The sequence below is a fragment of the Gymnoscopelus braueri genome, assembly GCF_963280865.1.
Source record: "Gymnoscopelus braueri genome assembly, chromosome: 9".
In the NCBI taxonomy this organism is placed as follows: Eukaryota; Metazoa; Chordata; class Actinopteri; order Myctophiformes; family Myctophidae; genus Gymnoscopelus; species Gymnoscopelus braueri.
In genome coordinates, this window is record NC_137610.1 from 38,227,466 (window position 1) to 38,239,558 (window position 12,093).

Sequence of the window (12,093 nt, forward strand, 5' to 3'; positions counted from 1 at the left end):
GTTCATACAGACCGTCACTGGACAGACTGAAGACTACCCAGGTAAACTGACTCTATTGTCTTCTTATTGGGCTAGATATGATGCTTGTCTGTGGTAATTATTAAACAAATCCCCATTTCTGGAGGTGAGTTAGCAAACTATATCAGTCGCAGGTAGTCAAACAACAAAAATGGCTTGCAACACTTGTCAGATGCTGCCATGTTTATCGTTGTTTATCAGGTCAGAGAAAGAACCCATTGAGGATTGAAACATTGTCACTTGTCTGTAGGACCCGGTCCTGAAAACGTAGTATGAAGTTAATATTTTATACTGCATCATGCTTACCCTGGTTATAAATAGAAAACTTCCTAAATGTTTGCATACTAGGCTACAGAATGTTAAAGTGAACTTACAGCCAGCCTAGTATAGCCTTTTCTGTTATATTGGAACAACTATTACATTTTAGGAATTGTACTTACTACTAAGTTGACAAAAATTTACAACAAACATATCTATAGTAGAGTAATTGTATACTCAGTAATTCTAGAATTTAGTTAAATTAACAATTTGGTATAGCCTACTGTGCAATAAGAGTTGTGCACAACAGTATATTTAAAGGAGTAGTTCACCCAAAGCTTTGAATTCATGGAGATTTTTTTGTTTTTTCGCATTCCAAAGCCAATAATTTGATGACCGGAGTCTCCTCCGCAATTCAAGGCTTCATGGGGTGTGTAATGTATGTGAATACAGTTTAAAAATATATTATCACTAGGGTAATATATTCATGTTCAGAAAACTGATTATATAGTGTATATGCCATTATTATGTATAATATTATGGTATATTATAATTGTTTGGTGGCTCTGAAGCCCTGATTGCTGTTTTCCACTTTCAACAGAAAACTCTACAACACCTCCAGGAACAGTGGCCCCTGTTCCAGGAACAGTGGCCCCTGTTCCAGGAACAGTGGCCTCTGTTCCTGGAACAGAGGCCCTTCCGCTGTTCACTGACATGCATATACCAGAGGGGGAGATTCACCTCTTAAATGGAGGGAGCAATATCTGCTCCGGCAGAGTGGAGATCTTTTTCCAAGGACAGTGGGGGACGGTGTGCGACGATGCCTGGGACGTAAAGGATGCCCAGGTGGTGTGTAGACAACTGGGCTGTGGCAGGGCGCTGTCAGCACCAAGCGGTGCACGTTTTGGAAAGGGCAGTGAGAGTATGCCCATCTGGTTGGACGATGTGGGCTGCACAGGCAGTGAATCAGAGCTTGCACAGTGCAGACATAATGGTTTTGGAACCGGAAACTGTGGTCACGGTGAAGATGCTGGCGTTGTCTGTGATAAAGGTAAACATTATAGGCTAGACAGCAATATATTGTTAGGCAGCCGGCTACTGAATTTATTTTACTGTTGCTCTCCTCGCTGTCTTTTCACTTTGCCCCATACCTTCCTATCTTTTTCCTCTATGACCCATCGTCCTCCAGTTTCTGAAATTATATGTGGCCATAGTCAAATGGAAATTGGCCTGCGACTGACTAGCCAGGAATCCTCTGGTTTGAATGTATCCTCCGGTCACCTGGTCGATCAGGACTGCTCGTCTTTCACAGAGCGTAATGGGACAGTGTGGTACCATGTGGAACGTCAGGCTGACATCTGTGGGAACATATTGACGGTGAGCATTTGTCCGCCAACTCTGTGCTGTTGTCGACTATCTTTATTGACTGTGAAGAATGATTTTCTCAATAGACACTAAAGTCTTATCCTGTCCTCTTCTCTAATATAATTTGTTGGGTCTATGTATAATACAGCTCAGGAGGCTATGTCGGTGATGCTCTCGGGCACAGCATAGCTGTAGAATACAACTCTAGTAGACGTATTTATGATTCTGACGTTTTCAAAACGTCAGAATCATAAATACGTCTACGAGAGTTGTATTCTACAGCTAGGCACAGCACATTGGAGTTGGAAAATCCTAAGTTTTTTGTGGTTTGACAGAGGTTATGTTACAGGCACTCTGATGTGAAACCATGCATTGTGTTCTTAGCGCAACTAGAAGCAAAGATAGCAAATTGTGAGTTCATTGGTCCATCTGTCCATCCAAAATAAGATATCTCTGGCTGGATTGCCACAAAACTTGATTGAGCACATGCATGCTACACCAACTATTTGCGTGCTCCCATGTCCTTTCTTCTAGTGCCACCCTGAGGCCAAAATGGAAACTTTGCACTATAATGAGCAAATTGCAAGAGTGACTATTTTGGTGTCCTTTCTTCCAGCCCCACCCTAAATCCAAAATGTCCACACAATATTTAAAAAAAAATGTAATGGGTAGATTGCCATGAAACATGTGATGTCTGTCCTCCAACACTTAAAATATCAACACAAAATATCTCAAATACTACTCACAAGGCCTGGTTGACCACTAGCAAGGCTTTTAAACTATAGTCTTGTTATTTTATTACCTTCTGATGTATTGTATGACTGATATGCTATATTTTAGCCATACTGTCGATAATGGTAGATTGTTTCAAGCTGGCTAGATATTCATTCGACTGACCATTCATGTAACCTCTGTCTTACAGACCAACCGCACCCATGCCATCTACTCCAACAATTTATTCCTCTACCCTGCAAATGATGAACCGGTATCAACACCTATGAGTTTCCCCTTCTCCTGTGCCTATCCCTTGTACATAAAGACTAGCCTAAATGCAGCTATCAGACCACAACTTCAGTAAGTAACCTATTTTCAAAGTTGCTAATGATAGTGAAAACACAGTTACTTTGCACCAAATTGGTATCCACAATACAGAACTGTAATGACAGACATCCGACAGTTAAAACAAATCTATAAAACATTTAAACATTTAAATTACGCAAATCTCTGTGTGTGAGTGTGCATGCATGTTCTAAATAATCAAGCCATTGTTGTAATGGCCTCTAGTTGCTGCCATACCATCATATTTCTATTCCTAACTATTTGTATAGCACATTTTGTATGCAGGAAAACATAATTGAGTCAATGTTGGCCAAACTTGCGCGGTTAATACAAATCAGAAAACATAAATCTTTTTTTTTTTCTTCAAGTCAGCTCTCAGTTTGCGTTTGAAAATTTTGGACAGACTGATCGACCATCAGACCGACTACCAGTACCTGCATGGTCACAGCTAATAACCGTGGAATTTTATTCAGCATATTGGATTCCCTACAGTATCTTAAGCAAGTTTCAAGTCTGCAAGTTGATTTTCAAACTGTACTGAAATGAACTCAATCCAATGGCTTCCTCTAAAATCAAACAAACCACGGTATGCCTTGGAAAATGGACGGTAATGTCAAGTATACCAATGGTTTTAACACTTGTCATACTGCTGGTACTGTATGATCCTTTAAGTGCCATGTTTCCTTGACAGGATGGAAGATGACATTTCAGTTGTGGGTTCACAAGGCAGCGCCTCCATGTCCTTGTTTCAAAACCCCAACTACACAGAGCCTTACCCAGCAGGCCCAGTCACCCTGGCATTGGGCTCTGCCCTGTATGTAAAAGTGTCTGTAGAGGAAATGGATGACAGGTTTGTGGTCGTTCTGGATGACTGCTACGCCACTCACTCGCCGAGCCCTGAAGACTCCAAGCGATACTTCTTCATTCAAAACATGTATGTGTAATTCCTCAGTCTCAGTAGATGGTTTGTGTCCACAATAAACAATAAATGAAAGAGAGGGTTGGGTCGGGGTGGGGTATGGTGTGTGTGTGGTGGAATCTATAATGTGAAGATTTGGTTTATTACCGTAGTTCAATGTCTTTATATGAATGTAAAGTCATTTAACTACTATACATAGTAAACTAATAATTAGTTGACAGAGGACGGCTCTGTACTTGGGCAGCTCTTTTTTCCCTATGCACCAAATCTCTTTGCTGAAAATGGAAGATCGACAAGCTCACAATCCGCCGCAATTCAATGCGTTACGAGCTTGTCGATCTGGTATTTTCGCGGAATATTAACCCTAGCCTGGTAAACCATCTCGCCCTATCTGTAAACAACAAAAGTGATGGAGCTTGCGCAAAAACGAATTGTTGATGCTAGGGTTCATGTGATTAAAGGAAAGGAAAATAATGAGGGATGTGTCATGGGTCTACAACCTGACCGTTTTTTTCCCCAGGTGTTCAAGCGACACTCGTCAGGTGACAGTGGATGAGAACGGCTCTTCCCTCAAGGCTTGTTTCTCTGCCCTGCTCTTCCTGTTCCAGGACTACAGCGATATCTTCCTTCACTGTAGCCTCCACCTGTGTGACCAGACAACCTCCTCTTGTTCTCCTGTAAGTTTCCCACTGCGCCTTTTCAGATACTTGACTTATTGCCAACCTATTACAAAGTATACTGTTGGTTTGTTTGGTCTTTGAGGAAGCCAGTGTTTTCCATTCATTTTATTATGGTATGAAAATCAACTTGCAAAGACTTGGAAACTTGCTTTAGATAGGTAATCCAACACAGAATTTCCGCTATGGCGTTATTATCTGACACGGTTTTATTATGTTGCGTTTTAACGCATTTTAACACTCGTTTTGAAAATAGCCCCTGGACAAAAGATTGATTTCCATACACAATTCAAACCTTCTTAACAGCTCAGTAATGTTTAGCCAATATTGACTCTATTATTTAGGTCAGTTTAGTTAAAAAAAAAAAAATCCCCTAAATTATTATCCCACTTTTTTTGTAACCCCATTTGTTTTACACCCAGTGCCAATTGTAATCCTGGGCACCCACTCCCTCTGCCAACCTAGGGAGGCCAGGGCCGAGCTCATGCCTCCTTCAATGCATGAGAGCCAACTGACCTTCTTGTCACCTGACAGGGGAGAGCTTCCCCGGTAGGGCGTAGCGAGTGGAAGGAACACGTTATTCCAACCAGTTCCTTTCCCCTCCATCAGGCGCCCCGGCTGGCCAGAGGGAGGCAGTATTGTGACCAGGATTACTGCATGTTTTTGTGAGGGTACCTACCCTAGGGGTTTAGTAACATTTTAATGACTTTGGAGAAAATGTAAACAAACACAAAATATATATAACATTAAAATAAGGCCAGTAAAGAACATTTTTTGTATGTATGATGACTCCGGTCAACCATATGGGGTTTAAGTGGTTAAATCAGTAGCACTGCAGATGTTCAGGAAGTGTGAATATACTCGACATGTTAGGATGTCTGTTGTGTTTCCTATTCACCCGTGTGCTTACTCCTATTCCCTATTCCCTATTACCATTGACAGGCCTGCTCAAGGAGGGCATATCGCTCCGCTCCCAGATCTGTACCCCTCAAACCCATCACCATTGGGCCGATCACCTGTGAGTATCAAGAACAACATTAAGAAAGACAGAATGTTATGAAATCCAAGGATCTGTTGACATGTCAATTATGTTAAAGTTTACTAAGTTATTGTATTTTTTTTTCAGGGGACACGCTAGTGAAGTGAACCAGTGGACATCTTTAAAGGACTCCAATATATTCCATTTTGTATATGATTGTATGATTTTCATGATTTTGTATGCTTGTTTGATTGTAGGTGTCTTTTGATTCATGACTACAAAAATAATGTGCGGGTTATATAAATATGCTATTTTGTCATTCACCATCTAATTAAACATTTAAAAAAATGTATTTCTCGCATTTATTAATCAATACATAAATGGAGATATGTCAGGACTAAGAGACATGCATTGTAAAGGCTGTGGTTCGAATTCTCTTGTTTCATTAATTAAGAGCAACAAAGAGCAACATTTTCATGTGCTCAAAACCAAGGATGAGATTCTTTCTAAAGTTGTACTTGGCTCTAATCTTTCACTGAAGACCAAACAAGACAATAGACAAAATATGAAACACGTGTACATGCCTCTCATAGCAGAAGTTGGGAGTTCAAAATTCTGACTAAGTCTTTGCGCTTCTGTTCAGTAGAATATTTTAGCTCTAAATCTTCATCTTCACTTATTCACTACTTTAACCTGAGCCAGCCTCAAGCCAGCCTGTATGTGTGTCCAGTGCCTTCTCATAGCAGAGCAGTTATCCAATTGCCGCCAACCACTGTGGCCCACGCCACTTGTACTTACGGTATTACTCCACCACTACTCACAACTGCCCTAGGGTACTTTCATAACAAAGGCTATGCAGGTTTCTTTAGAGCTTTATATGTTGTTCTGGGTGTTAGCCTTCAAAAGTAAAACGTGCTTTGGACTCGAGAGTAGGACAACATTTGTTGGGTTTGAACCAACAATCTTGGGAACATATCTTAACACAGTGAGCCACAGTACTTGCTGTTCACCAGCAGATGATGACATGGCACCCATGACACCATCAAGCCAACTTGGATTCTGCATTTCAATTGTAAGTCAAGGTCCCAGAGTATCTGGAGGAAGACTGAGAGGCACAGAGTCTGTAACTCCAGTCCTGACGCCCATTTGTCTGCATCCTCCGAATATTTTTTTATTCTGCTGTCAAGGAGTTCATATATTTAAAAAACAGACAGATGCGAAACAGTAAGTAAAGAGAGCTTGTGTTAGACTTTGTTCAACATGAGTTCAGTAGATCTGTGACTTGCTGTTTGCTCAGGCACATGGTATGACCCACCTGAGGGAGTCAGGGTCAAGGATTATTTTAATGTTTTGTTGTCTCGAGTCTCAAAGATAAGATTTATAGTATGTGGTTTAATTTATCTTCACTGTCTGACTCCAGGTTTTACTGTGTAACCTTCATTATCAGCCATGTGTTTTCTCAAGCACACCATCATGTGTGTGAGTGTTTTACTTACTGACTCTATCAGTCTTGTTTGCGGTGCGCCTCCATGCCACCTGTCGTGTCTCCACGTTAACCTGCAAAGTGAAACGCTCTGCCCTGAACACTGTCATGTGGAAGACCTTCTCCAGGTCCCACTTGATTAGGCTTGATTACTGTGTTATTATTATTATATTGCTATTATTATTTAGCTTTTTATCCCTTTTTCTCCTCAATTTAGTTGTTATGCCAATTGGTTCCTCCCCACACACATTTCTGTGTTGTCACAGCTGTTGTAACCTACTGGCTCACCTGCCAGAGAGGAGCCCCCACACGGAGGACGTAGCCTAGAGAGCCTTCGTAGACTAGAGCCTTCAACACTCCCCGCTGACAGGTCCCGCCCCCAGCCCGTAGGAATACTTGTAGTGACAAATATCACCCTCCCCGCTCCACAGAAGTACTTCCACGAATCCTTTTTTCATGTTTTATACTTGGAAATATGTAACTTAAATTCTATCATTGAAGTCAACAGGGCTGTGATGGCGCTAAAACCTTGGCCAAATTTGGAGTCATACAGTACATCATTGATACGCCACAGATGACTGACGTCATAGATGACTGACGCCACAGGCTAGTCACATGAAGTCTAGCCTGAGGCTACGAGCTCAATCCATGGTCTTGAAGGGCGGACCCAAACACAGCCGCCTGGATTTGTGCGTGGCTTCCTATTGCTTCACCAATCTATGTCCCCGCCTCCCCTCCCCTCCCCCCCTCGGCCTGTGCACGGAGCACGCTGACGTCACCAAATTTAGAGCGACGCCCCTCTGCACTCTGATTGGTTAGGAGATAACAAGGTCCAAGACCATCGTTCCTGCATCGCTCCCCCAGGCTTTTTTTCTTTTGTAACAAAAAAAAAAGCCTGGGTTTCCGAGGCTACATGAAGTCTGAGTCCGAGTTCCACATTGGAGCCACGCCATTTCTATGTGGATCCCGAGATCCACATAAATAACTTTTTTTTACATGCATAAATGTAATGTGTATTAGATTACCAGCATTCTGGTAAAAAAAAAAAAAAAAAAAGTCTGTGAGAAATGGCAACCCAACAAGTATTTTGGATTGCAAATGTTGGGTCATACAGTATGTCAGTATTTTTCAAACTGACAGAATTATTTTAGTTTCAGAGTTGTCACTCTTCCTGGGTACCAGATGGGACGAGTGCCCCCCTCCCAGCTCTGGAGGTGTGCCTCCGAGCTCCAGGGGGGGTCCCCCGTTGTCCCTGCCCGAGCCCCGGAGCAACTCAGCAGAGGGGGAAGAGGGGACCCCAGGCTCGCCGGGTAGAGACGGTCCACGGGCCACCCGGAGCTCCGAGGCGCACCTCCAGGGCAGGGAGGGGACTCGTCCCATCTGGTACCCAGGAAGGGTGGCCCTTCAGACGGGTCGGGCAGCTGAGCACCCGCCACGGGGACCTCGGTGGAACCCCGGCCACCACCCCCGCCACGGGGACCCCTGTGGACCCCCAGCCGTTGAAAAAAAAACTTTGAAGATGAAACAATACTTGAAAAAAAAAAATACCTAAATAAAAAAAATCATTCCTCTTTACAAAAATGTCATTCTCTAATAAGATTATTTTATACACCCTTTAATAATAAAGCAACTATAAAAAAAAAAGTTAACCGCCCAAAAAAATCCTTCCCCTTTTAAAAAAAGTCACCCCCTAAAACATTTTTTTTATAGCCTCCTCTTTTTTCTGCCAACATATGATTTTTTCCCCCCATACCACAAAACATAAACCGCCAGCTTTTAAAAATAAAGTGACCCTTTAAAAATATGTACCTACCCTTAAAACAATCTACCTAGTAATGTCCCTTCAGGGGCTCCGTAATGTTACTCCTCTTCAGGAAAAAGATGAATTAATCTGTATGAGATCAGGTAGTGGTGTAGTGTAGGATATACAAAGTTATATGCTGTAAACCCACTTCTTCACTTCCACACACACACACACACACACACACACACACACACACACACACACACACACACACACACACACACACACACACACACACACACACACACACACACACACACACACACACACACACACACACACACACACACACACACACAAACTCGTCTCATGACAACAGCTGTCACTGTGTTAGTTTCCCCGCCTTGTCAGCGTGTTATAGTTTGCGGGTGTTAACTTGCTAAAGATGACAAGTGGGAAGAGCCTCCACAAATGGTTCTGAGTGACAAATAAAATATGAGGCACTTTGGACACTTTGCACTAAAGTTTTACATGATGTGAGTGATTGTCATCTAAGGTGGAAATGGCATATCTTCACACTTATATGTATAGTGTTGGCAGTGGTACAGCATGTGCACACTACTGAGTGCAGTCAGTGATACCTGAAAAAGACATATGATTGTATACGTAATTTGATTGTATGCTTGTTCTTTGACATTTATGACCCAAAAGTTAGTCATCTCTTCAGGACAGCCTACTGATAATTAATTCCACCCATACATTCTTGAGGTAGCCTAACATACCTTGACCTTGTGACCTTGACTTATTTGATCCAAAAGTTAATCAGGTCTCCTCATTTGTTCTCAAGATAATTATTATAATGTTATTGGTTTGCGTAAATTGTGTGTGTGTGTGTGTGTGTGTGTGTGTGTGTGTGTGTGTGTGTGTGTGTGTGTGTGTGTGTGTGTGTGTGTGTGTGTGTGTGTGTGTGTGTGTGTGTGTGTGTGTGTGTGACTGTGTGTGTGTGTGTGTGTGTGTGTGTGTGTGGTGTGTGTGTGTGTGTGTGTGTGCGCGTGTGCGCGTGCGTGCGTGCGTGCGTGCGTGCGTGCGTGCGTGCGTGCGTGCGTGCGTGCGTGCGTGCGCGCGCGTGCGTGCGTGCGTGCGTGCGTGCGTACAGTGGAATACAAAAAGAGAGTTTCCTTCCTTCTTTTGCTGTGAGATACCAGTAAAGTACCTACATTTTACTGCGAAGTATTAGTCACTCTATTAACATCCGCGTGAGACTAGAGAGGGCTGAGGTCAGGGAAGTTGACCCGATTTCCCCAAACATGACTGTGTCAGCATTCCTCATCTTGGCGTTAAAATGTTACTAAGCGTAACCTGTATTAGTATTAGTCAAATGCACATATTTACTCAGAACCTTTTGAACCTACACTCATTGCTCTATTGCTCACCTATATTGGCCTATATACTATATTACTTAATTGGCCGATCAACAATGTATTTATATCATAATGAATTTGTTACAAGAATAATCTACTCACCCTGCCCGTTCCAGTCACTACAGGGTTGCACAAAAGCTCTGGCCTCATAAAAAATAATACAACTCATACATCCTCTGAGTGACTGAGTCATAGGACATAAACCTGACATCTCAGTATAAGCACAAGCACATTTTACTATAATTTTGTTTTACCTTTTGCACTGAGATTTGAGCATCTTCTTACCTGCAAAATGTGACAGCAGCAATCTACTGAATATACCACTGTGTGAATAACTCATATGACTTTATAAAGGAATTTATCTGAGTCTATCTCACGCAGTGATAACCAAGATACGTCAGTGTGTGACTGAGTCAGTCAGTAGTCTTTTCCTGAGTATTTCCAACCCTGACATCAGTTCAAAGTGAGCATGTCACACCATGAGCAAATTTATGTGAAGAAGACTTTTGTTTTATTTGTCCAAGAGCAACACCTTATCTACTTGAATTTTCATCCAAGGTGGTATAATGTGGATCTAGACATGTATGTCGTTTATTCAGATGGAGGTATAAAACCTATTTTGCAAGTGAGACCTGGCCGAGACAGGGCCAAAGCAGTACAACTGAATTACAAGAATGAATTAAAGGATCTACACCATGAATTAAAAAATATATATATTTAATATCATATTGTTTATGTCCCTCAAACGTTTTTCAAAAGGTTTGAGCCTAAATCAAGCCTCAGATATACTCATTCCAACTAACTTCTCTCTGGCTTATAAAGCACTTTCACCTGCAATACCACATTGTCCTGTTTGGCACGGGGCGCTATTGAGCCAGTTTGTATGCATGTTATCTCCTGGTTCTGTGTGGAAAAAGAAAAAGAAAAATGAAAAAAAAAAAAAAGGGGTATTGTACCCTGACGTGACGTCACGTCAGGGTGCAAATCAGTTTGGCCTGTTTTGAGATCAATTTACAGAAAACCCCAGAAAAGCCTGAGTGTTCAAACTGGGGTATTTTTGGGGGTAGAAGAGAGGTAGGGGAGACCAAAAACACACAAAAAAGAAGAAAACGTTCAAATTCATGGTGTAGTCCCTTTAAAGCTGCAAGCAGCGATGACCGGGCCCTCGCACCTTTGTCCATGTTACATGTGTGAGTAGTGTCTGTGGAAGAGTATCAGAGAGTGACAGTACAGTGTGTGTGTCAGAGAGTGGTTCTGTGAGTGGGTGTGGTAAATTCCAGGTGCTGCCCATCTACTGAGTGCTGGATGCCAATCATCAGCAAATTATTTACAGTGGAAACTCCAATAAAGGCCAGTCCACACCAATCGCAACGCAACTGTTTGCAACTGCAATACTTGCAACCATTATCCCCAAAGGCACCGGCCTGCAACTGGTCAGTCCAGATCACTGCAATTTCTTGCAACTGGTTGCATGTTGCGACTAGTTGCATTGGTGTGGACTGGCCTCAACATCTTTCATGAAAACAGAAGTACATATTGTGTAATGTATAGTCAATATATATACATTGGCAGTCTGCCAGAAATAGATGACATTTCTAGAGTTGCTAATTTTAACAACTTTTCTGAAAACATACTGAGCTATGCCCACCATTTTCCAAAGAGAGAGGGTCAATAATAAGATATGATAAGATCTTCAGTTCTTCAGTGGAATGCCTCATTCGGTTCTATCTATCATCTTGAAAAGTGTGTTTTGGTATGGGGTTATGAATGGAATGATAACACACAGAAAGCTACCACTGCTGCAATGCTATTACATATTTTCTAGCTTTAGGGGTGTATACCTTCCCAAAAATCATTATGAGAAATATAATAATAATAATAATTTTCCTTTGTTTTGTTTTTGCTGTTAGCAGAATCTGTCTTGAGAGATTATTCACCTGGTTCAATAAACACAGACAATAAGGTGACCATCACCAGCTGTCTGTCTATACTCAGATATGTATCACAAAGGTAAAGAAAAAACTAAAAGGACTTCTATTTATATGCTTGCACTTAATGTGCACTCATACATTTCATCATAGCTTTCCACACATACTGCTGTGGTGAAATACTGTCATTGTTACTCAGCATAAGAGTCCTGTCCAGTCAGTGCTGTCCACAACTTTCACTC